Source organism: Schistocerca serialis, chromosome 5 (assembly GCF_023864345.2).
Source record: "Schistocerca serialis cubense isolate TAMUIC-IGC-003099 chromosome 5, iqSchSeri2.2, whole genome shotgun sequence".
Classification (NCBI taxonomy): domain Eukaryota; kingdom Metazoa; phylum Arthropoda; class Insecta; order Orthoptera; family Acrididae; genus Schistocerca; species Schistocerca serialis.
In genome coordinates this window covers 590141036-590164791 of record NC_064642.1, presented here as the reverse complement: position 1 = coordinate 590164791, position 23756 = coordinate 590141036, and the positions used below count along the sequence as shown (strand labels likewise).

General features: G+C 40.6%; 1 protein-coding gene across 1 annotated transcript in view; it reads right to left on the bottom strand.

Annotated features, from left to right (window-relative positions):
• Nucleotides 1-18749, bottom strand: part of LOC126481386 (uncharacterized protein C6orf132 homolog) — a 305702-nt gene extending 286953 nt beyond the window's left edge. The window contains exon 1 of the mRNA XM_050105108.1: nt 18404-18749. The gene's annotated coding sequence lies outside the window, so the exon portion shown is untranslated. The remainder of the gene's footprint in view (nt 1-18403) is intronic.
• Between the last annotated feature and the right edge of the window lie 5007 nt (nt 18750-23756).

Here is a 23756-nt window from a genome sequence, read left to right as displayed (position 1 = left end):
ATACGCCAGCCTTCATTGGTAGCTCGAGTCGTCTGGAATTTTCGCTGTTTATGCCATATGGAGCTATGTTGCAGTAGCAAAGACCACACTGCGCGCACTGGACTCAAAGCCCAATATTATTTGACGGTCATTTTTCATTAGTTAAAATCAAAACGATCGTAAACTATACGTCGGTTTCAACACCACAGTGCTTACAAGGCGTGATCCTATCTGACGTGGTATAAGCTTGTCCGAGAACTGTCACGCACAATCGGTTATTAGAGGACGTACAGTTACTCAAATCCAAATCACAGGAACTATATGACTTTCCTGCATGCATGAGGAATTAGCAAAGGTGAAATATGAAAGCGACGAGTAAGTGCCAGAACAATAATTTCTACAACAGGACGAGGAGTTTTTATATACAACCACCACAAATCTTTTAAAATCTCTATTGCTTTGCAGTCGCGAGCATCGACAATATGTCACGCGTAAGAGAAAAGATTAAAGAGACGAAATATACGTAATTACAGCTGCTTCATTCGAATTTTTGTTGACAGTGGGAGACTGCAATCTCACTCCCCTTTCTCAGCATTATTATTATTATCATCATCATCTTTCCTTTCTCAGACCTTAGGTCTGGTTCGGAATGAAAGTGACGCGGACCTTGATCAAGCGTCACTTCCTTTTATCTGTACGGTATATGCTACATTGCGTTTAGGAACTTTCGGGTAATTGAACATGTATCAATAATTACTGATTTCTGAAGTTGTATATACAAGTTTGGATGTAGCTGTATTGCATTGATGTACTGATGGATATTGCATGGTATGACTCCTGTAGTTGAAAGTATAATTGGTATAATGTCAACTTTAACCTGATGCCACATGTCCTTGACTTCCTCAGCCAGTTGGATGTATTTTTCAATTTTTTCTCCTGTTTTCTTCTGTATATTTGCTGTATTGGTTATGGATATTTCAATTAGTTGTGTTAATTTCTTCTCTTTATTGGTGAGTATGATGTCAGGGTTGTTATGTGGCGTTGTTTTATCTGTTATAATGGTTCTGTTCCAGTATAATTTGTATTCATCATTCTCCAGTACATTTTGTGGTGTATACTTGTATGTAGGAACGTGTTGTTTTAAAAGTTTATGTTGTAAGGCAAGCTGTTGATGTATTATTTTTGCGACGTTGTCATGTCTTCTGGGGTATTCTGTATTTGCTAGTATTGTACATCCGCTTGTGATGTGATCTACTGTTTCTATTTGTTGTTTGCAAAGTCTGCATTTATCTGTTGTGGTATTGGGATCTTTAATAATGTGCTTGCTGTAATATCTGGTGTTTATTGTTTGATCCTGTATTGCAATCATGAATCCTTCTGTCTCACTGTATATATTGCCCCTTCTTAGCCATGTGTTGGATGCGTCTTGATCGATGTGTGGCTGTGTTAGATGATACAGGTGCTTGCCATGTAGTGTTTTTTTTTTCCAATTTACTTTCTTTGTATCTGTTGATGTTATGTGATCTAAAGGGTTGTAGAGGTGGTTATGAAATTGTAGTGGTGTAGCCGATGTATTTATGTGGGTGATTGCTTTGTGTATTTTGCTAGTTTCTGCTCGTTCTAGAAAGAATTTTCTTAAATTGTCTACCTGTCCATAATGTAGGTTTTTTTATGTCGATAAATCCCCTTCCTCCCTCCTTTCTGCGTAATGTGAATCTTTCTGTTGCTGAATGTATGTGATGTATTCTATATTTGTGGCATTGTGATCGTGTAAGTGTATTGAGTGCTTCTAGGTCTGTGTTACTCCATTTCACTACTCCAAATGAGTAGGTCAATATTGGTATAGCATAGGTATTTATAGCTTTTGTCTTGTTTCTTGCTGTCAATTCTGTTTTCAGTATTTTTGTTAGTCTTTGTCTATATTTTTCTTTTAGCTCTTCCTTAATATTTCTATCATCTATTCCTATTTTTTGTCTGTATCCTAGATATTTATAGGCATCTGTTTTTTCCATAGCTTCTATGCAGTCGCTGTGGTTATCCAATATGTAATCTTCTTGTTTAGTGTGTTTTCCCTTGACTATGCTATTTTTCTTACATTTGTCTGTTCCAAAAGCCATATTTATATCATTGCTAAATACTTCTGTTATCTTTAGTAATTGGTTGAGTTGTTGATTTGTTGCTGCCAGTAGTTTTAGATCATCCATGTATAGCAAATGTGTGATTTTGTGTGGGTATGTTCCAGTAATATTGTAACCATAATTTGTATTATTTAGCATGTTGGATAGTGGGTTCAGAGCAAGGCAGAACCAGAAAGGACTTAATGAATCTCCTTGGTATATTCCACGCTTAATCTGTATTGGCTGTGATGTGATATTATTTGGATTTGTTTGGATATTAAGTGTAGTTTTCCAGTTTTTCATTACTATGTTTAGGAACTGTATCAATTTAGGATCTACTTTATATATTTCCAATATTTGTAGTAACCATGAGTGGGGTACACTATCAAAAGCTTTTTGGTAATCAATGTATGCGTAGTGTAGCGACCTTTGTTTAGTTTTAGCTTGATATGTCACCTCTGCATCTATTATCAGTTGCTCTTTACATCCTCGTGCTCCTTTGCAACAGCCTTTTTGTTCTTCATTTATAATTTTGTTCTGTGTTGTATGTGTCACTAGTTTCTGTTTAATGACTGAAGTTAATATTTTGTATATTGTTGGTAGGCATGTTATGGGGCGATATTTAGCTGGGTTCGCTGTGTCTGCTTGATCTTTAGTTTTCAGATAAGTTATTCCATGTGTAAGTGTATCAGGGAATGTGTTTGGGTCTGCAATGTAACTGTTAAATAATTTAGTTAGATGTGAATGTGTTGAGGTGAACTTCTTTAACCAGAAATTTGCTATTTTATCATTTCCAGGGGCTTTCCAATTGTGAGTAGAATTAATTGCTTGGGTGACTTCATGTTGCAAAATTGTCACTTCAGGCATCTGTGGTATCATCTTGTATGTGTCTGTTTCTGCTTGTATCCACCGTGCATGCCTGTTATGTTGTACCGGGTTTGACCATATGTTGCTCCAGAAGTGTTCCATGTCTGTTATGTTTGGCGGATAGTTTATATCAATGTGTGTGTTATCTATTGTCTGGTAAAATTTCTTTTGGTTTGTGTTGAATGTTTGGTTTTGTTTCCTTCTATTTTCACTTTTTTTGTATCTTCTGAGTCGTTTGGCGAATGCTTGTAATTTCTGCTTCTTTTCGTCTAATTGCTCTGTCGCTTCTTGTTGTGAGATTTTACCTAACCTTTTTCGTTTTTTTTTCGAGATTTCATTTCTTATAAATTGTGTTAGCTGTCCGATGTCTTTTCTCAGTTTTTCTATTTTGATCTGTAGCCTGTGTTGCCATGCTGGTTTTGTGGGTTTCTTCTGTGTGTTGGTTGGTTCTGATCTCTGCCTAGTGTGTATATTTAGTGTAGTGAGTGCTCCTATATATACCAGTAGTTGTAACTCTTCCATAGTTGTGTTTTCATTTATTTTGTTGTGTATGATTGTGTTGATAGTTTTTATTGTTGTTTCGACTTGTGGGTTATTTGGTGGTCTATGCAAGAATGGTCTAATGTCTGTATTTGTGTCTTTGTATTCTATATATGTTAGCTGAAATTTTTCTTCTATATCTAATATCTGTGCCACTTTGTGTTCTATTTGTGCTTGTTCTGGTGGCTGCCTTAAGATTTCGTTTTCCTCTGATTGTTTAATTGGTGCGTGTTGTTCTTTGTTTGTTTGCTCTGGGATGTTTGAGTCCATTACTGTATTTTCTTCTTCTTCTGATTGCACATTATTTTGTTCCAGTATTTGTTGTTCTTGTTGTTTGATGTTATCTAATTCTGACTGGGGTATCCTGTTATTTTTTATTATTACACGGATCTGATCAGCTAGTCGTTGTTCTGTTAAAAATTTTAATTCTGGGTATCTGGTAATAAATGTTGTGTATACTTGTGATCTGTATCCAGTTGTGTTGGTTCCTAGGTTTGTTGCTTGGTAATAACAGAACTTGAGGTGTCGATTAACTTCATCTGACCATCTCATCCTCTGTCTTTGTTTTCCTTCTAGGGTGGTTGCAGGAAGCATATCCTGCAAAACACCTCTATTTGGATTTAAATCATTTTCCAGTTGGCTAGCAGTGTCGTTAGCATTGTGGGCGGGCATAGGGTTCAAGCGTCGTCCCCGTCCATGACGGCGCTTGTCCGAGGCTTCATTAGTTCTGTACTGAACCAACTAATCACACTAAAAGGGGGGTTAGCCCTATTAGTGGTTTGTTCTTTTCGTCGCCTTTTACGACTGGCAGAACATACCGGAGACCTATTCTTTTCCCGGGCCTCCACGGGATTTATTATTATTATTATTATTATTATTATTATTATTATTATTATTATTAATAGAGTTAACTAATTACACGAGTCATCAAATGTAATTTATTTTTGTGGCCTGTCAGCCTGGTATTTTATGAAACCCAGATCCGAAAGCAGCCCAGTCCAGTATTAGTATAGAAGAGCGTTGAAAATCACCAAAAAACCATAATCATGTTGAGTGATGTACGACAACAAGGGCCGTTTAATCCAGATTCTATCTGGGTTTGCCTCACTTCACTGTGCCACTGTGCCACAAGTGAGACGCCGGCGTTACGATGTACGAGCAGGTGAAGCGGGGAACACGAGAAGAACATGTGCTATTATTTCATATTATCGTACAATATAAAGCTTCTACACACTTGAAGACTGAAATCACCGATTTGCTCAATGTCATTTTCCTGAATTCGACGACGATTTACACGAATCGACTGAAGGCCATCAGCGGAAACAAGGTACGTTGTGCTGTACACCACCACACAAAAAATTCTCTTCCTGATGGGGAACAGTCTATTATAGAAAGCCATCGCAGTTAGGGAAGGAATAAAATACGGCAGATGTGGCACACGATGCAATGTAGTGATGTTAACCTATCAAATGGCTCTGAGCACTATGGGACTTAACTTCTAAGGTCATCAGTCCCCTAGAACTTAGACCTACTTAAACCTAACTAACCTAAGGACATCACACACATCCATGCCCGAGGCAGGATTCGAACCTGCGACCGTAGCGGTCGCGCGGTTCCAGACTGTATGTTAACCTATCACATAACTGTAAAACAGCCTTAAAAAATCAAAATGGAACAAAAGTTCAACTGCAGCAATTAAAGAAGTCGTTACAAATAAGGGATAAGGAATAGTAAAAAATTTCTTATCGATTCCAGAGTACAGTGCCATCTTCCATAATCAGATGGCAGATAGCTTAGCAAAGCGAAAGCGTAAATGATAGAGTTCCTTACCAAGAAATGCTGAACTGATTAACGGAAACGAGAAACGACTGGCATACATAATGGGATGCAGCCAACATTTCAAAAAGAGTACTTTACGGCCAGCCGCAACGCATAATAGCAGTATGTCCTCCGTTTACTTACTCGATCCGGAGCAGACGACTCTTAACAACGATTACGCGCCTGCGTTTAAATCATGGTAGATTTCCAACCCACCTATTCCGAATAGGATTGCAGGAATCTCCGTTATGTGATTTATACAATTAAAAAGGAGACGTGAATCATGTATTATTTTCGTGTACCAGGTACAAGATACAACAAAAGACTTTTTAAGCGCAGTCGTTAAACCAAAGGTTCCTTTTCCAATATCGGTTGCAGTGTTGTCGTCAGTCCGAAAAATTTCACTAGCGCTAAACGTTATGTTCAGCCACTTAAATGTCTATGACCTAACTATCTAGAGGCAATGTGCACACGATGTGTCGATTTTTGTATGATGCTATGTTTTCTTTTTTATTGTTATGGTATAATCGCTTTATGAGTAGATTCTATTGGTGTCACTTATAAGTCTTTTATTCATACCCCAGTTATTATAATGTTACTTAAAATCCGTCTTGATTGCAAATTTTTTTTTATTATTCATATGACCTGTTTCGGTCCATTCAGAACCATCTTCAGATCTGATATTTCAGTTACAGGAGTAACCCGTCCAAAGACCTGTGGCAAATGGTGGTCCATCACAGGTCTTTGGACGGGTTACTCCTGTAACTGAAATATCAGATCTGAAGACGGTTCTGAATGAACCGAAACCGGTCATATGAATAATAATAAAAATTTGCAATCAAGACGGATTTTTAAGTAACATTATAAAATCACTGATTGCTGTTATCCCATAAGACATTATGTCTGTTTTTGCAAAATATCCCAGTTTGTTTGTACACAGCAATTAGTGAGGTGCATATTAGAATAATCATGAAGAAACATACATTGTAAATGCGATTGATGGCTGTATGGCGACGGCCGAATGCCGACAAATGAAAAAAAGTGTAAGACTAAGGTACTTTAGTGATTATTATGCGATATAGTGAAAGTGGAAGTTCCATGTTATGCCTATGATATGATGCATAGCACAAAATACTCATTAGTCGTCGTTTTAGTTTCTAATGATAATCTATGAACTACTTTAACGAATACAGCAAAGCTTGGACAATACTATGGAAAAGACGCAATGTACTCTGAAAAAAATCAAAGAAGCTCCTTTCGAGGCACGAACGATATTTCAAGCAATCTCTCAGAAAATAGCTTTCATTTGTCCGAGACTTGTCACGAGCGGATGCCAATAGGACGCCGGCAGTAATTCCTGACCGACCTACTGAGCGAAGTTCGATTTAGTTACATTTTTCCCCAACAGTTAACTGATATGCTTCCGATTAATTGCTTCGTTTTGATGAATTCTTCGTCCTCCTAAAAAGCAGAAAATTCTGTCAACAACTCAGTTATTGAATCGACTTCAGAAGAATTGAATCCGATTCGAAACTGACTACTGATTAAACCTTCCCGTTGCACCTCGATCTTCGCGTCGGGAGACGGACAGCGGACAGTTACGGTGCTATACTTAGATGTTCCAAAATGGATTGTAGAGTGTGTTCAGTCTGCGCATATGTTTCTTCCGGTTTATAGACTTTTGTGTTGAGCACATTCCTAAATTATCTTCATCGCCAGCTTTTACCACTATCGTGCACCAGAACACCATTTTTACCGTTCCAAAGTGGAACCATTACTTGCGATTTAATTTTTACCAAACACACACTAAAAACTTGTAGTGGTAAAAGAGCTATCTTCTACACGAATCTGGAACTTAGAAACTTTAAACAGCAAAGGCCCGAGTATCAATGTCCTCCTGAGAGTTAAACGAAAAATCGGGAAACCCCATTTTTCTACGTGTCTGTCTGTATTTCAGGTTAGTTTTTAGTGGCTCATTACGTTGAGATGCAGCACAGTTCTCGAGAATCGCGAGAGCACCGCGCAAATCCTCTAGAAGATTACAGTAACCTCTGGAAGATTACGTGGTTGTCGAGGGAGTTCACTCTGTGACAGAGCCACTGGAATGGACGTTAACGCTGACGAGCAGCCCGTTTCAAATCCCGATGGGGCCGTTGTGATTATCCTCGACCTATTAAAATAACTGTCCATGGTTGCACGGCGATTACTTCCAGACGTCTATGACTAATTATTTTATCCTGCCTTATTCCCAACACTGAGAAAATATTCACTTCCTAGCGATGATCCGCTGGATAAAAAAAAAAATATTTTACCTCAACTCAAGTTACTGGCCCTGGCGTTTTGCTCTAAATATTTAAAACCACACAAAAACGCTAAACGTCAGTAACACTAGCACTATAATTTCATATTTTCCTGGAGATCAGGGTCATGGAAATTAAGAAGCTGTCAGTGCGATTGTGTTGCAGTTAAACTATTGTTATCTGGACTGGTTGACTCAATATCATTGAACTGTAGTTGTATCATGAAGTCACTGAGGAAGAATTCAATCAGCAACCAGATATTTTGCAGTACTCGTGTCAAAATGAATCGTGGTCTGCACAGTTACGTGCCTAGTAAGTGGGTGAAGGATGGAAAACACCCACCGTAGTTTAATAACGAAATTCGGAGAATGGTGAGGAATGAGAGGCTGTTGCACTCAGGGCTCAAAAGGGGGCGCACAAATGACGACAAGCGAATGTTGGTAGAGATTCCTGCGTCCTTGAAAAAAACTATGCGCGAAGGATACAACAACTACCATCCTCACACTTTAGCAAAAGATCTGGCAGAGACCATGAGAAAATCCTGATCGTATGTAAAATCGCTAAGCGAGTCTAGGGCTTCCTTTCCGTCCCTTGTTAACCAGCCTGGTGTGGCAGTCTAAGATAGAAAAGCGAAAGCTGACGTTTAAAATTTCAAGTGCAAGGAATCGTTCACACAGAGAATTGTACAAACATACTGTCATTTCACCATCGGACAAACTACCGGATGGACGGCATAGAAATAGGCATACCTGGCGTCGAGAAACAACTGAAAGATTTGAAGACAAGTAAATGATCAGAACCGGATAGAATCCAAGCTCGATTTTACAAAAAGTACTCAATGGTATTTATCGTGAATCTCTCGCCAATCAAAAGTCCCAAGGAGCTCGAAAAAAGCCCAGGTGACTCCAGTATATAAGAAGGTTACAAGAACGGACTCGCAAAATTACATGCCAATATCTCTAACTTCTGGTTGCTGCAGAATCCTTGAACATATTCTGAGTTCGATTATCCAAACTTTCTTCAGACTGAGAAGCTTACGTCCACAAATCAGCATGGTTTTAGGAAGCATCGCTCGCGTGAAACTCAGCTTGCCCTTTTCTCACATAATACACTGAGAACTATGGATGAATGACAACAGACAGATTTCTTATTTCCACATTTGCGGGAAACATTTGAAACGGTGCCGCACTGCAGGCTGTTAACGAAGGTTCCAGCATGTGGAATAAGTTCACAGATATGAGTGTCTCTAAGACTTCTTAAGTAATAGAATCTTGTACGCTGTCCTCGACGGCATGAGTGCCCCAGCGAAGTGTGATAGCTCCGCTTTTGCTCTATATACACCGAAATGATTTGGTTGACATGGTGGGCAGCAATCTGCGATTATTTTCTGATGATGCCGCGGTGTACGGTAAGGTGTCGAATTTGAGTGACGACAGAGAGATATAAGATGATTTAGACAAAATTTCTAGTTGGTGTGATGTGTGGTTTATTGGGATAACTTCAGGAAAGAGTGGTTCAACTGTAAAGACGACCGCACATAGGACGGTGGTGCGACCTACTCTTGAGTACCGCTGAATTGTTTAGGATCCGTACCAAGTCGGATTGAAGGAAGACATCGAAGCATTTCAGAAGCGGGCTGATAGATTTGTTACCGGTAGGTTTGAACAACGCGTAAGCGTTACGAAAATGCTTCGGGAACTCAAATGGGAATTCCTTGGAGGGAAGGCGACGTTGTTTTCCAGAAACACTATTGAGAAAATTTGGAGAACCGGCACCTGAAGCTCATTGCCGAACGATTCTACTGCCACCTACATACATCGCGCGTAAGGACCACGAAGATAAGTTAAAATACAGTTTCTTTCCCTCGCTCTATTTGCGAGTGGAGCAGGCGGGGAAATGACAAGTAGTGATGCAGCGTACCCTCTGCCACTTAGAGTACGGTGGCTTGCGGAGCATCTATGTAGATGTAGAGGTAGATGGCAAAAGGAAAAGTAAAGTCATGACAAATTATAACAAAAATTTTATACCCAGTCTAGTGAGTTAAGAAAAGCAAAATATTTGACGCCACTGACATAGTAATGTGCTTTGTAAGACTTCGTAACATGACCTCCAGCACGTAACTAATATTATGTGTCAGAATATGGAACTTCTTTTATATTTCACCTGATTTACTGCCTTCTCATTTAAGTCTCCAATTAGGCGTAACTGCAGGCACGAATCTTTTCGAGTCCTCCCTCGGGCATGGGTGTGTGTGTTTGTCCTTAGGTTAATTTAGGTTAAGTAGTGTGCAAGCATAGGGACTGATGACCTTAGCATTTAAGTCCCATAAGATTTCACACACATTTGAACATTTGAACGAATCTTCTGTCTGACCGAACATTCGCTGACCTGAGAAAAGCAGAAGTAAAGGTTCATTGTGTAAAGTCACATTACTGAATCGTGTGAAAGGTTGTTATAGCTTCAAACAGTTTTTTTATTATTTAAAGTGATTGGTTCTCAAGTCAACACAAACAATAAATGCTTCCGTAATTTCCATTCACTGGATTCGTTCCTGCAGTGGCGTTAAGTGGTGTACTGATGAATACGTAAGACATGGACCGTTAGTTCGGTTCCTGCACTTTGTCTTATTAATGTGGAGCAACGCTGAGATGACTCATATCGATTGAATGCCACATGTCACAGTGAATACAACTGAAAACTCTTATTCATTAGCAGCACCATTGGCATAAAAATTTCGCCAAGTCCATTTTCCGTCCTTGAGCCGTTTTCAAATGGTCATAATTTACCAGCAGTAGTTCCTCCAGCGATGGTGAAATTTCGTGTAAGTGGTAGTCTGATGTACCTAAATAATGCTGGAACGGTAAAAATGGTGTTCTGATGCCCTTTGTACCGAAGAAAAATGTTGGTAAGAACTAACAATAAGTGAAATTTTCGCTATCAGTTGAAGGTGTACGCTTTCCTCCACACTGTAAGCATTGGGCTGCGAAATAATTGTAATGACACACTTAAAGTCATCATACGACAAAGTTATTTTGTTACTGTTAAGTGGAATCTTTAAATATTGCTTATTTTGATTTTCTCCTCCGTCAGTTTAAGGTCTCGGGTTTCTTCTTCTTTAAGGGATCTCATTCGTTAGTCATGTGTTCTTTATACCGTCCACTGTCATTGTGTTTAACAGCGACCAACTCATCAGCTCTCCGAATGAATCAAAAGGATAGCGATGGAGAAGACAAGTGTAAAAGCATCAAGTCGTTAGACTCCGTCGTGCTGCGGTTCAGGGTACCTTTAGGGTGAAGTTCATTGTACGATAATGTAGGCACCTATAAACGTAAGACCTCCTGCACTCATCTTTCAATGGGATTTTTAGTATTTCACTGGAGGATAAGTAACTTAAAAGGCCTTTGCTTGTGTTTGTTGGCAGGAGAGGGCGGGGGGGGGGGGGGGGGGGGGGAGGGGAAGAGAGTGCCTAGAGAACATTCAGTACGCTGCCCCATACTACTTAAACAAAAGTTATTGGCACTCAGTTTGAAACACATCGTGAGACTCTAAATCATTAAATACCTATAAAATTACTTTGAAATTTTTTGAAGGAATAAATTCTGGATTTCCTGAAATGCACTTGATCTCCAATGAAAAAGTGCAGTAGAATATTAGCAGCTTCCATTTTTAACTATACACTTATTTGAAAGGGACTGTAACTTCCAGCTCGGTGATCGTACTCCACCACACAAGTCACGTTTTCTGTGTATATAGCTTTTAACACACACAAATAAATAAAAAATACAAATTATGTAATAAACTAGTTAAACTGCGCTGCGCATCCTGAATAAGGGGACAAGCTGACACACATTACTGACAGTCATCCAACCATTAGGTACTCGATGAAGCAACTAGTTATAAAAATTATTTATTTCCTATCGTTCATATTCCACCTGTACAGCACTTACCATAATTTGTGAAGAGCAAATGTGCATTTCTACTGGAAATAATAACGACTAATCGAAAAATCTGTCAGAAGGCTGAAGATTTCACAATTAACTGTAATTAATATTAAGTAAGAGTAACCGGTTCAGTAACAGCAAATAACGATTTTAATGTCGGGAGAACCGGCCACTCTCATTACGTACCGACGGTTTCACTTCGCTTTGAGTCAGTAATTTCTAGAATTCCAATCCATATTTTATCTAAACCAGCTTCAAACATCGACAAGCCTACGGCATAGGGGTTCGGAGAATTATCAGGCACTTGTTTGACTTTCGTGAAACGGTTATTTATGTGTACCGAAAACGTGAATTTAAAATGTATTAGTTGTATGAACAGAGAAAAATACTTTGGAATGGATTTATGTGATTTTGGTATTCGACATATGCATCTCTTCCTGCGTCTGTACAGCTCTAATTATGCATCGTTGGCGAACACAGAAATCAGAATTTTCCTTTAAGCTACGTTTCATCTCAATTTACGATATCTTCAGGAACATGAATTCTATGTTTTAACTTACAGCTATAAGCAACGAACAAAACCAAATTTCTCTTCAGTTCTGTAAACACGGGTATGACAGTGTTTATCAATGTCGTTTGGTAAAAATTATTTAAAAATTTTAACACCAGTACACAAAGAAAAGATTTTTAGAACTGCTGAGATACATTTAATGCATGGTTACATAGGCAATAAAGTTCCATTACTGTCTCGTTTTTTGGCCACTTTCATCATATTATCACTTTGAATTCAGATTTGTAGTTCAAAATTTCTCCCGTACATGATTTGTGTAGGAAATTTGTACACCATTTTCCGAGACTTACTGGGGAAACTTCCTTTACCATGTTGCCACCAAAAAATTTTATTCTTGTACTCTTTGCAACAAACGTATTCTCAAAGCAAATATCAATAGCTCATAACTCAACGGCAATCCAGTTGCCAAGAGAATGCACAATTTTTTTGGTGCCAAGTTAACAAGAACTCTACTGTCTGCTGTCAGGCAATTCATTTGCAAGACTTTCCTAAATGACATATTTTCGCAGACTTATATATCTAGATCAATATTTTACCTATAGTTTGAAATCTTTTGCGAGTAAATCTATTATCAACAGTCAGGCGTAAAAAATACAGAAAGTAACCACATTTTAGTAGAGCCCTCTTAATGCATGCATTTCATTTGACTAACCTACTGTGCACTAAAAACCTGACAGCTGGTCACTTACTTGAGAACGCAAATAAGCGAAGCCACACGTACGCTATGTGGTGTAAAGTAAAATTGAATGAACACATATTGCACATAAGGCCACTTGTGAGTCAACACTCTTGAGAATATAACTATGTCTACAGCAAAGCAAACATTTTGATAACCACAAACATATTGATATGTAAGGTTGTGCAGTGCTCCTTAGTGAAAAAGAAGACCTGCAAATACTCAGCATTTATAACGGATTTCTGAAAAGGCCTCCTCCCAAGTATCTAGAGATAATGAGGAATAAAAAGCATACTTCATTTGCATGTCCTCTATGGAAAAATTGTCCATTTTACTACTGACTCCCTTTGAAACACATCTGAACTGGATTTCGAAATTTTTTTCCCCTTTCGTCTACTACTGCGGGAGATATCGTTGGAAGCAACAGAAGTCAAAGTTATCAGTCGATAGCTCCGGAATCTGCAGAGCAAGCCGCCGAAAGTTCATTAATTGTGTCAGAGGACGGACTGACTCCCAAAAACTAAAGGTGGGTTAGAAAGTGACATTGGCCGAGTACGCGTGCATTTTATGATCAAATTTTATTACCGTATATCTCAATGTCACGAACAAAACTGAAACACTTACAAATGTACCTATGGCAAACTGCATCAGTTACAGTTCACTAATTTGTATGTTTATTAGACAGACAGAAAACAGGGATATTTACTGCATGAATTTCTTATTAAACAGGCTCAAACCTACAGGCTTACAAAGTTCGACTCAGCTTGAAACAGCAGGTAGGTATATTTACTGCATGAAATTCTTGTTAACCATTAGAGGTTGAGATCTACGAACTAGTATCGATGGTGTAAGCCTCAATATGGAATTTTGGTTTCTACAGTTTCCTCCACTATCACTCAGAACGCTGCAACCTTTCGTTCGGAACTCTCTGAAAATATGTAACGTAACCTGTAACATGAAACTATACTTCGTCCGTTGTTATACTGAAGCTTTGATACGTATCTAGGAACGACGTTTGTTAGAATGAGCTACCAAAGTTTCTCGGTCTATTTGCAGAAACTATCAACGTATCACGTGGTATTGTATCACATTCACTTGTTACCAGTTTGTTACTTGTTTACTTGAAGTAGCGGTACGTTTATGTTTCTAATTAACCATGGAAGTTTTTGTTACTTAGCTGCTGCGAATATGAATTGCGAAACTGACGATTTCGCTGAAAACGGTTAGACTGTTTTCTTGCTGTTATTATAACACTGATGGGCAATGTTCGTCATCGAAATTTACCTCCATCCCGTTGGCAATGTTACTAAAGGAAAATCTGTCCGAAATGAGGTCAGACCTTTATGAATTCGCAGACGTACTGCCAACGACGACAATGGAGTAGGTCAATCTGAAAGCCCTTGCTGAGGCATTCTTCCCTCTTATCGATCTCACGAGTCACAGCGTGGAGGGATATAAGGGAAATTTGTTTGTACAGTGCGAGCGGAAATAGAGGCGAAATACTGCGACGCAGCGAAAACACACCCTGGGACGTGGAGGAACAAACAGTACGGGATGGACAGACTCAATAATTGCAAGCCGTGTATTAGTCTTGGCCGGCGCCCACGTTTCTTCAGGGAGTTTACCCAGTGAGAGAGTGCGAGGCGATGGTTCTGTAAGCTGCAGACTCATCCTTGCTGTCTGCGGACTTTGACGGAATTATGGACGTCTTCGAATCGACCAAAAACAGACGATGCTGAAAGACTGGAGACACGTGAAAACAAACTGTTATTCTTGAGTTTTTACTGAAAACAGAACTTCCACTATTCCTTATTCCATTTTTACTAATATATGTCACTTTGCTACCCTGTAATGATTTCCAATTTTTTTTCCAACGCACAGTTTCAAGAAGCTGGAATGCGGTTGCATATTCATGTTTAATGAATCATCGATATCTAGTATTTCAGGGGGAAAAAAGCTCTAGACTCCTAATCTTCGATAATGAAAAACAAAGAATCACAAAAGAGCTTTCAACCACTACGAAGGAAGTTGTTGAAGACGAGTAATTGTAAAAATGCTTTCTTTTTAAACAAGAGAAGCAAAATGCTTTTTTACGTTTCATTATTTTCATTTTGAGGCAACTTTCTTCGATTTATAGTGATATCATCATGATACCGAATACAATATACTGATGTTATTAGTGGCTGGATAATTTTGATGAGTTTCCAACACGGTCAGTAAGGAAATTAAAAATATTGCACCAAAGATTAATTGGAGCAATAAAAATACCTGATCTTCTAAAAGAGGAAATAAAAATACTGGTTAACTGGTTAAAAATATGAACATATCAGTTATAGTCAACGATTACGCTTTATGGAAAGTTTCTCAATTAAGAGGCGTAGCATCTACACCGAACCTTAGTGAACGAAAATTTAGGTAAGAATTCACGAAGCACTTCTTATTCAACATCGCTGAAATGAAAGAACTGTTTCCAAAGTTTTACAGGTAGTAATAGTATTTTTTGTATTAGGGAAGAGCTGGGTGAGTGTAGCAGGAAATTAGAGAACATGCTAAAGTTGGTAACAAAATTCTCCCTAATAAGCGACAGTCTGTAATTACTAAAACTGTAAAAGATAACTAAGGTGATTTTAATATTAGACAGGGTACGAAAAAAAAATGAAGTATCTTGTCTAGTGGCGCACTTTGCACTTTGATGACAAAGAATTCTTAACCTCGATTCGAAAAAAAATTATTGCATGAATTCTTTTTTCAGCTCTGTTCTTGGAGATTCACAGGAATGTATTCCAACTTACATCAAATAGCCGACTTATATGTCTGCGAATATTAGCAGCTAATAACTAAATGTCGTTCTGATTACAAAAAAATGTATAATTTTTTGCTGCTAATCTAAGAAAAATAGTCCATCAGTCCATTTACAAAACTTTTTTGAACGACATCTTTTCACCAGCCTTTTAAAATGTTCCGTTAGTAAAGCTGTTACCAACAGTATGAGGTGAATATATGACGAAAATAACTACATTTCAACACAGCCGTCCTGGTGCAAGTACTTGACTACTGTGCACTAATAAACTACGCAATGTACCACATATTTCGAAATGAATATCAGAAAGTCAATTGCAAAGTAATACTGAATGAAATCATATTGAATATAAGACCATGTGCCAGTCAACACATTTCACAACAAAACTTTGGCTATGAATAATCTACGTGTATGTTGTTCCCTAGGCGAGAAATGCAATGAATTTCCGAAAGAAAGTATCGGGCACCGTAACTTCCTTCCGCTGAATCCATAATTGCACAGTAGCAGATTTTCGACAATATCATTTGTGATTCACAAACCCAAATTACAGGTTTAACCCCCTGGTCAGATATAATGAGATGCACAGCTGTTGTTGGAACATTAGTTTCAACAACAAAACCCGAGAAGAGCGGAAGTTCAGATTCTGTAATCCATTATCCAAGGAGCAATGCCTCTCGAAATCAATAGCTCATTATAATGGAATGAAATCGATGGGGCTTGACCTACTCATTCTCTGCAGGTCGCTACCATCCCAAGTTGGAGTTTGCACGAGTCCCGTCAGAGAAGGAAAGCACTAGCATGTGACCAGAAATAACGTGTGGTCATTAGTCGTCCCAATTGCAGAGGCCGTCTGTAGTTTTCGACAGTCCGCGACTTGCCTGCCCGGCGAGGCGGGAAGCACCGCATTAAAACGATATTACGTTACGTAATGAGCAGTTCGTTACTGTAAGGCTGCGTGCCGTTGGCCGCTTGGTCGCTGGGAACATTCGGAACTATCGTGTGTGGAGTGCTGCGGTGTCCAGCTGGTCTTTGCTCTGCGCTAACGAAAGACCGTGCAAGGTAGCATTTCCTCATCAAAAGTTCATTACCAAGGCTAGGCGGCTCCTAATGACGCATCTCCTACCGCCTCAATTAAACAGCATCCACCTATCGGGAGAGGGCATGCTGACTTTAATGTTATGGTGACGCACTGCGAATGCATCTAGCTCTGAGGCGAGAATGAGTCTGGGGCCCAGCCGAACATCTGTGACCGGAAGTCACGTTCCTCTTCGACAAGCGAGTTTTTCTTTCGGTTTAATGTACTTCCTGTAGAGTTAGAAGCCAGTGTACTACATCATTATTTCAGAAACACTACAGCCCGAATTACATGAATGTGAACGCTCACTGCTAGACTGGAAAAATTTTGCTGCTCTACGAATATTCGTTGGCCTCAATCAGCTGTCCTATGAAAGAGTAGGTGAGTCGATTATGCATTTAAATTCAGAACAGTTCATAAATAAATAAAAATTTCAGAAAAATTATTGCTGCACTTACGCGACTGTGTACGCTCATTATGAGGGTAGAAAATAATGCTGTTGAACTAAAAACTTGTGGTTTCCATCAGCTGTCCTATGACATTACAGATGAGTAGATCATGTACTTAAATTCTAAACAAAAAATTTGATTAAAATTTTTAAAAATTTAGCTGCGTGCCGTCATTATTTTAGAATAACTATAGCTCGAATTCTATGACTTTGTACCCTCATTTTAAAACTAGAAAAATTGTGCTGCTGTACGAATATCTGTTTGCTTCCATCAGCTGTCCTACGAAGGGGCAGATGAGTCCATTTTGTACTTATATTGTTGACACTTAAAAAAAAGTAATTAATGTTCCTACAGCAGCAACCAAATCTTCCCCTGCAGTCTGTCTGTTCTGAGTGTGGCGTTAAGCCCAAAGTTTCTAGATTTATGTTAGAGCATATATTAATGTTTCCATCGTTTGCTTATTCCTGTCAAAAAGCATCGAGGTAATCTTTACAATTTTCTCAATGTCGCTACCCCACAGAGAGCTATTCACACAAGTATATTTCCTTGCAAGTGTTGTTTATCACCACTCTCATTCTGCATTCATACATGACAAACAGGATTCTGACAACCGATGCTCCTTGTCACTTATTAACATTGTTTCCACAGACGTGAAATCTGCTCGAGTATTTGTTTATAAAGAATCCAGGGCTGATTTTTACTCACATGACGTGCTTTATTGTGTTTACCGTCCCATATAACAGCAATAGAATGCGGAGGAAGATCCACAAAAGGTAAAATTTTGTCAACAGCCTAAAACAAGTTTTCATTAAATGTTATTAACTGTTTCGGAGGAATTAGACCATTTTTAGGCTTAACGCTAAAATACAGGATTGTTGCTAAGATAGTCGCCAGCTGATGATGGATGCTACAAGTGGCCAAACATCAGCTGACGCCGGCGGTAGCAACAGTCCTGCAACGTAACGTTAAATTCGAAGATGCGCTAATTCGGATGAAACCGGCATTAATGATTAATAGAAACTTTATCTAGACTTTTATTTATTGCAAAATCTCTTCATACGAACGTACCTAAAAATTTCGATTAAATTGTGATGTCAATAGCTTGGGACACTAGGGTACGATGATCTGGTCATCTAGTTAGACAGAAGCTGCGAAACAGGCTGTCATTCATTACTGCCCTATTCCTTGCCCTGAGCCAAAGAAAGAAGTACATTCTGATGAAGTGTTTACAGTAATTTTCACTTCGAGATGTCCGTAAGTGAGAACATACCTTACGTTTCCAACGGCCGACGTTGTCTTCGGAAGACAGCGACAACACTGTGATGTCGTTCGAAAATCGCGGCAGAGTCGGGTTTCCGAAGTCGGTCGCTGCCGCGTCGTTTCGCAGACACACTATTGTTGCAGTAACACACGAGAGAAGCACACGAACACGGAGGAGTCGGGACGTAGGAGACGGACACACTGCGCGTTCTTCGGGTGGAGGGAGTCGGGGAGGGCCCAGGGGGATCGGAAGGGAGCGCGGCCGGACTCTCGAGGAGAGGCACTCGGCGTGGTTCGGAGCGCGCCCGCGCGACCACAGCGCCAACCGAGCACTGACTGCGCGCAGCTGGCAGCGGCGGCCGCCTGCCGCGGAGTCTCGCGTCCGTGGCCGCTCGCTGCCTGGGTCCGGGCGACACCGGCGGCGCGGCCGCGAACTAGAGCCCGCCGGGTCCGGGGAGCGCTCCCGGCCACTCCACGAGTTTCAAGTGCGATACGACGCGAGGAAGATGAGAGTCGACTCGAACACCGATTCTCTCTGGCGTGATTACGACGTGCATACCAAGACCTGTTGTTGTTGTGGTCTTCAGTCCTGAGACTGGTATGATGCAGCTCTCCATGCTACTCTATCCTGTGCAAGCTTCTTCATCTCCCAGTACCTACTGCAGCCTACATCCTTCTGAATCTGCTTAGTGTATTCATCTCTTGGCCTCCGTCTGCGACTTTTACCCCCCACGCTGCCCTCCAGTACTAAATTGGTGATCCCTCGATGTCTCAGAACATGTCCTGCCAACCGATCTCTTCTTCTCGTCAAGTTGTGCCACAAGCTCCTCTTCTCCCCAATTCTATTCAATACCTCCTCATTAGCTATGTGATCTACCCATCTAATCTTCAGCATTCTTCTGTAGCACCAGATTTCGAAAGCTTCTATTCTCTTCTTGTCTAAACTATTTATTGTCCATGTTTCACTTCCATACATGGCTACACTACATACAAATACTTTCAGAAACGATTCCCTGACACTTAAATCTGTACTCGATGTTAACAAATATCTCCTTGCCATTGCCAGTCTACATTTTATATCCTCTCTACTTCGACCATCATCACTTATTTTCCTCCCCAAATAGCAAAACTCCTTTACTACTTTAAGTGTCTCATTTCCTAATCTTATTCCGTCAACATCACCCGACTTAATTCGACTACATTCCATTATCCTCGTTTTGCTTTTGTTGATTTTCATCTTATACCCTTCTTTCAAGACACTGTCCATTCCGTTAAACTGCTCTTCCAAGTCCATTGCTGTCTCTGACAGAATTACAATGTCATCAGCGAACCTATAAGTTTTTAGTTCATCTCCATGGATTTTAATTCCTACTCCAAATTTTTCTTTGGTTTCCTTTAGTGCTTGCTCAATATACAGATTGAAAAACGTCGGGGAGAGGCTACAACCCTGTCTCACTCCCTTCCCAATCACTGCTTCCCTTTCATGTCCCTCGACTGCCATCTGCTTTCTGTACAAATTGTAAATAGCCTTTCGCTCCCAGTATTTTACACCTGCCACCTTCAGAATTTGAAAGAGTGTATTCCAATCAACATTGTCAAAAGCTTTGTCTAAGCCTACAAATGTAGGTTTGCCTTTCCTTAATCTATTTCCTAAGATAAGTCGTAGGGTCAGTATTGTCTCACCTATTCCAACATTTCTACGGAATCGAAACTGATCTTCCCCGAGGTCGGCTTCTATCAGTTTTTTCCATTCGTCTGTAAAGAATTCGCGTTAGTACTTTGCAGCTGTGACTTATTAAACTGATAGTTCGGTAATTTCCACATCTGTCAACACCTGCTTTCTTTGGGATTGGAATTATTATATTCTTCTTGAAGTCTGACGGTATTTCGCCTGTCTCATACATCTTGCTCACCAGATGGTTTTGTCAGGACTGGCTCTCCCAAGGCTGTCAGTAGTTCTAATGGAATGTTGTCTACTCCGGGGGCCTTGTTTCGACTCAGGTCTTTCAGTGCTCTGTCAAACTCTTTACGCAGTATCACATCTCCCATTTCATCCTCATCCATATCCTCTTCCATTTCCATAATATAGTCCTCAGGTACATCGACCTTGTGTAGACCCTTTATACACTCATTCCACCTTTCTGCTTTCCCTTCTTTGTTTTGAACAGCGCTTCCATCAAAGCTCTGGATATTCATGCAAGTGGTTCTCCTTTCTCCAAGACCTACCCGCTGCAATACACGAATTGTGCCTACATCCTCTTCTACAGGTAAAAAATGCAAGTTGGCTTACGGTGTATTTCAAAAGGGGGGAGAGCTTAAGGGATATTTCGTTGCCAATCACTTCAGAAAGCTGCTACTAAAGCCAAGAGAGCTTCACAGCAAATTTAAACGGTCCCAAAGTCTCACAGGCAGCTATTTACACTGAAAAGCCAGAACAACTGGTACACCTGCCTAACATCGTGTAGGGACCCATCGAGCACGCAGAAGTGCCGCAATACGACTTGACATGAATTTGACTAATGTCTGAAGCTGTGCTGGAGGGAACTGACACCATGAATCATGCAGGGCCATCCATAACTGCCGGCCGCTGTGACAGAGCGGTTCTAGGCCCTTCAGTCCGGAACCGCGCTGCTGCTACTGTTGCAGGTTCGAATCCTGCCTCGGGCATGGATGTGTGTGATGTCCTTAGGTTAGTTAGGTTTAAGTAATTGTAAGTCTAGGGGACTGAGCACCTCAGATGTTAAGACCCATAGTGCTTAGAGCCATTTGAACTATTCTGAAGCCGCTGGTCTTGGGCGCTGCAGTCATGGACTGTGCGGATGGTCCCGGCAGAGGTTCGAGTCCTCCACAGGCATGGGTGTGTGTGTTTGTCCTTAGGATAATTTAGGTTAAGTAGTGTGGGCTTAGGGACTGATGACCTTAGCAGTTAAGCCCCATACGATTTCACACACATCTGAACACTTTTTTACCTTTTTGAGCTATCCATAAATACGTAAGAGTACGAGTGGATCAAGAACGCTCCCGAACAGCTCGTTGCTAGGCATCCCAGATACACACAATGTCTGGGGAGTTTGGTGGCCAGTGGAAGCGCTTAAACTCAGAAGAGTGTTCCTCGAGCCACTCTGTAGTAATTCTGGACGTTTGGGGTGTCGCATTGCCCTGCTGGAATTTCCCAAGTCCGTCGGAAAGCATAATGGACATGAATTGAGGTGATCAGACAGGATCCTTACATACGTGTCACCTGTCAGAGTTGTATCTAGACATTTCAGGGGTCCCGTATCACTTCCACCGCACACTCCTCACACCATTACAGTGCATCCACCACCTTGAACAGTCTCTTACTGACATGCAGGGTTCATGGATTAATGACGTTGACTCCATAACCGTACACGTCCATCCGCTCCATACAATTTGCAACGAGACTCGTCCGACCTGGCAACATTGTTGACGGGCCTAGACGAGGCGTAAAGTTTTGTGTCGCACAGTCATCAACGATGCACGAGTGTATCTCCAGCTCCGAAAGCCCATATCGATGATGTTTTCTTGAATGGTTCACATGCTGACACTTGTTGATGGTCGAGCACTGAAGTCTGCAGCAAATAGGGGAAGCGTTTGACTTCTGTCACGCTAAACGATTCTCTTCAGGATCTTTTTCCGGTCGCATCGATGTTCAAGATTAGATATTTTACCGCATTTCTGATATTTATGGTACTCACGTGAAATAGTCATATGGGAAAATCCCCACATGACCCCTATCTCGGAGATGCCGTGTCCCACCACTCGTGTGCCGAATATAACACCTCGTTCAAACTCACTTAAATCTTGATAACCTGCCATTGTCGCAGCAGTAACCGATCTAACAACTGCACCAGACACTTGTTATCTTATGTAGGTGTTACCCACCGCAGCGCCGTATTCTGCCTATTTACATATCTCTATATTTGAATATGCATACCTATACCAGTTTCTTTGGCCCTTCAATGTAGTTACGACATATTGACTTGTACAGTGTTAAGCTTGAGGGTGTTGGAAGCCAGTGAGGCCATCCTAAAATATGAAATCAGAGACACGATGTATACATCAGGCAAATGTGTTAGTGTTTAGGTTACCGGAAGTAAACAGTAAAGCTGCGGTCCTGCGAATCGAAAACGCTCTGGGCAGCTGTTCCAGGGAAGGTGTTTCGCTTTAGAGAACTAGCTGGTAACTCCATCCCCACCCACACACTGTTGTAAGGCGTCACAGTAGAAGATGGTCACAGAAAGGCACGTCTTAGGAGAGGCATCAAACTTGATGGGTCAAATGGTTCCAATGGCTCTAAGCACTTTGGGCCTTAACATCTGAGGTCATGAGTTCCCTAGACTTAAAACTAAGGACATCACACACATCCATGCCCGAAGCAGGATTCGAACCTGAAAGCGTAGCATCAAACTTGATACTTGCGCCTGAGAACCGCAACGTCAGTAGCTTTACATTGGTCAGAGTGCTATAGCAGCAGTCCACATTCACGAGAGACCTCTAGCCGGGGCCAAGTGACGTAAAACAGTCTTTTTGCCACTCGTAACAGGAAGGGCAATGACGTTTAGCAGTCAGCTGACAGCTATTGCAGAAACATCCCTACATACCGAACAGGAGAGGGGGACGAATCTGAATGTTGATGACCAGACTGGAAAAAACGAACCGATGTCAGATTGGCCGAAGCCTGCAATGTGCCATTGGAAGGATGAGGCTACAATAGGGAGGGAGAAATAGCAAGCCGCTACCATGCTCGAAAATTTTTTTTATTTCTTCAGACAGAGATCTCGGTCAGATCGCTGGGACGCCAACTCGGTGTGGCTCGTCGCCAGCCTCGGTGAGGGTCCGACATCCTGTTTTTTTCATCTGCAGTGATTCTCTCAAAGCTAGTACTTTACAATGTTGCTAGTGATTGGTATTTCTCTTTGCTCTCACGCCATGGACTCAAAACAGTGACTTCACTGAACAGCCAGTTGCGTCCTTTACTTTTTCTAATGTTTAGAACTGATATTCAGTGTAGTAGTTAGTCTCATTGCAATCAATTAATGTTAATGAGACCCCTTAGTATCCTTGAGTCTCCTGCTGCAAGTATCCTATCGAATCCCAAAATCGACGCCTGTCGTACGTTACCTGTGACAGATTTTAGCGCTGATCCACGCAATCAACCTGCTTTCACTAGAAGTTTGTCTTCTGCATTTGTTCCTAACCGCTTGGAAATTGCAGGCTTACCTGTAAACCACTGTCTTCTCTCTATCCCGTGTGAGGACACAAGACAAACAAAAAAGTAAGCCACGGCCTAATCAGCCTAAGGAGACTCATGCGTAGAACCTGAAAGAAAAATACCACCTACT